At 47.0% G+C, this 3,625-nt stretch overlaps 1 pseudogene; it reads right to left on the bottom strand.

Moving 5' to 3' along the window:
• Positions 1–893: 893 nt before the first annotated feature.
• On the bottom strand, positions 894–1,511 carry LOC101643764 (annotated as a pseudogene).
• Between the last annotated feature and the right edge of the window lie 2,114 nt (positions 1,512–3,625).

Below are 3,625 nucleotides of genomic sequence, written 5' to 3'. Positions count from 1 at the left end.
TGGGGGAAGTGTGTGTGGAGGGGGGTGTCCTAGGGGAAGAACTAGATGCAGAGCGGGTCTTCAATGGGGCAGGCAGGTGTAGGGGTGAGAGATGCAGGGTGTGGGAAGAGGACCAGGAATGAGGAGCCATGAGCGACCAGGACCTGTTGCTATAGCGACACCCACATAAGACCTGTACACTAACGTATACCCATGTCTTAACTCATGCTAGAAAACATGCAAAATTAAATGTCATCCTTTCCTTGAAGTAGAGCTACCAAAGCAAGTTTCGAAAGGAGGTTGGCCCTGCTTGGTCCTAGTGGTCCAAAAGGGGTGGTCTGGGTTTCCCAACGAGGCGGTCCATGGATCCTCCTGGGAGGCCTTGTAGAAGAGCATTAGGGGAAGGACAGCATAGAGGGAGAGAGGAAACGGGAAGCACTCCATAAAATTCAGTCTTGGAGGAAGCAGCCACTCCCCACAGGCTGCCCAGGGTCAGTGGAGCAGCTCTGCGTGCCACTGTACAGATCCCCAGAACTGACTTCCAAGGAGTTCCCACAATGGCTAGGGCTTCAAACTGCACTGGCAAAACCTGAAGGGCGAGAGAGGTGGCCATGGGCAGGTGGGAAGCTGAACCAGTCCTCCTCTGTGTTCTCAGGGACCCTGAGGTGCTTGTGTAGATGGAAGACAAGGGTACAGGGGTGGGAAGAGACAGCAGCCAGTGTCATGGGAATAAGCCTGGGCCCAGAGCTGGCCAGGAGCATGCCCAGGAATTCCAAGTCTAGCTCAAGCACTCTTTCAGGCCCAGGGGGAACAGGAGCAAGCTCTGAAGACTCAGCACGGAGCCCCACTTTGTGGGAAGCCAGGATTCTAAGAGGCTTTTGTCCTGCACTTTGGAGGCAGCACTTACTGAAGAACTAACAGAACTGATGATACTTCTATCCTGGCAGGGTGGCATCAGAGGAAGGGTACCAACACACCTAAGCATGTAGGTCTGCAGCAGCAGTGGCAGCCGGGTAGGTGAATGCAGCATGTGAGATAGCTGGGGTCAGCTCTGTAATGTAGAGGGTAGGGCACCCAGGCCTCTAGAGACGCAGGGATCAGAGCAGGCCCCATCAGGTCATAGGGATCCTGTGCAATGAAGTATGCTCCCAGGGAGGGGTGAGCACTGGAGGGATTGGGTGTTGCCATGAGCTTGCTCTTGGCCATCTTGGCGTTGGCCTTGGCAAACTCTATCCTCAGGGTTTGCGGGTTCTCTGGGTCAAAGCGAATACTGTTCAATGTATTTTTGGCCACTTCTGCTCCTGCCTCGTTGTCAAAGATCACAAAACCAACAGGCTGTCTTGATGTGAGTTTGATCAGGGACCTTCGTACCCCCTGAATGGCCGGAAGAGTAGGTACAGTTCTCTAGGTTTAATGTCCACAGGGAGGCCACTGACAGATAACGTTCGAACCTCCTCCTCTAGGGTGTCACAGGAGGCCATGCCCGTGCCCATGCTGGTGCAGTGCTCCCCATGCAGCTTCAGGCTGCTCATAGGGAGAGGGAGAGGCAGGCGAGGGAGAGCTGAGGGAGAGCTGAGGGAGAGGGGAGGAAGAGGGGAGGGAGAGGGAAGGGGATGAGGAGGGTGAGCGCAGCTGGTCCAGCACGGAGATGGGAAAGGGAGAAGTGAGCTGTGCGCTCCAGGAGTACAGGACTGGGAGGTGAGAGGGGCAACCACAGTGTCTGGCTGGGTTCACATCAAGATAGGCAGATGTGGGAGGCAGGATGGGGAGGCACTGGGAACCAGAGCCGATCTGCATGTGGAATTTTGACCTCAGTAGCAAACAGTGCCCTACTGAAAGACGGTAGAAGTAATCATTGTCTAGCAAATAGCCACCATCTGTTTCCTACTTGGGTCAAAATCCCCATCTCAAGATCGCTGAGAGCTGTACAGCATTTATGCTCTTTTGGCCATGGCTGAACCGGTTTGAACATGTTATTAGTCCTGTTTCCACTCCATATATACTCAATCAGAATTTACAGTTTTTAACAAGATCCCCTGGTGGTTCTTATAAATGCCCAGATGATTAATATGAATTACCTGGGTATCTCATTAAAATGTAGATTCTAATTCAGTATATCTGAAGTGGAAATGCAAATTTTCAGTAGGGGGCCAGAATGAACCAGTTCAAAGCCTTAGCTCACACCAATGTATCATCATCCAGAATCACTGGCATATTAAATCTTTCATTGCAAGGTCACTATCAGTTATAATGTGATAACAGAAAACACATTTACTGTCCTGTCTGAAAACAAACAAAAATGGACAATATATATCAACAATAATTTTAAAGAAACGACATCAGCTAACAAAAAGCCATTACCCTGGCTTACTAGGTTTTCACGGGTCGTAGTATTGAAAGAAGTCCAGACAGAATGCAACAAATGTCCTGCATTAAAGAGACAGACCTATAAGTCCAGAAGTACTGGAGAAGAAAAACTGCAGGGAGAGAAAACTCCAGAGCTTTGCTAAAGGACTGCTGAAGTATTCAGTAAAATACTGACTAGTGCTTACATATGATGAAACTTCTTGGCTAGGGGAAAGAAGCTTTTGAAAGGATTTAAAAGGTATGGAAAGCATTCAAATGGAATTTCTGGAGAAGACAGGAACAGTACCTACCCTCCTCACACCAGACTGAGTCCAGTGTTTGTTTCAACATCTCTACCAAAAATCTTCTTAACTCAGAGCATTAGTTAGAGTATTCAAGAAAGCCTTGGATTAGTTGTCTTTGTGTACCAGAGTCCATTCTGACTCCAGGTGACCTTAAATGACAGAGTAAACTGCCCCATAGTTTCCTAGGTTGTAATCTTTACTAAGCAGATCACCAGACCTTTTCTCCCACAGAGAGACAAGGCCAGTGAGCTTCAATCATCAACTTTCAGGTCAGCAGTTGAAGGCTCAAGCACTGCACCACCAGGCTCCTTAGTTTGAGTACTGAACAATCAGACTGAATATTTCCCTTTGATAACAACTAACATCTTAAAAGCAAGAATCAAATTATTTAGAAGTAATTGAACTCTTCTGAGCAATTCTCAGGAATAATTCTCAAGAATATGTAAAGATTCGGAACACAAATGAAGTGCTCTATAATACAAATTTTGGAGTTTCTGGTGATGCAAATAGTTAATATGTTTGGCATCTAATTGCAAAGCTGAAAATTCAAGTCCACCTAGAAGCTACCCTGGTATAATCTAGTTTCCCCAAATCTGCCATTAAGCACCCTAGGGAAACCATTCTATGACACCCATAGAGCTGGCACCATCAGAGTTGGCTTTACAGCAACTATTTTCTTGTTTTTACAACACAAAATTTATAATGTTTTAGCAACCAGTCAAAAATGATCAGGTAAGCAAAGAAGCAAAAACATGACTTGCAATGAGTATAGGGTGGACTTTGGGGCCAGGGAGTGGTGCCCCAACAGGCTGGACTAGAAAACACTCTTAAAGGCCAGCGATCCTTGAACTAACTACAAGCTTTTCTTTCTTGGTATGTTTTAATCTTGGTATGTTTAACATCAAACCAGTGGCTTGATGTTGTTGCTATTTTGTAGTACATTGTTGCTTGGTTTTGCTCTGTCTTGTTTTTGTGCATGTTGTTGTCTCCGCAGG

This window comes from Echinops telfairi, unplaced genomic scaffold, assembly GCF_000313985.2.
Source record: "Echinops telfairi isolate 266 unplaced genomic scaffold, ASM31398v2 ScPeMD7_7469;HRSCAF=8507_1, whole genome shotgun sequence".
Taxonomy (NCBI): domain Eukaryota; kingdom Metazoa; phylum Chordata; class Mammalia; order Afrosoricida; family Tenrecidae; genus Echinops; species Echinops telfairi.
This window is presented reverse-complemented; position numbering and strand designations above follow the sequence as displayed.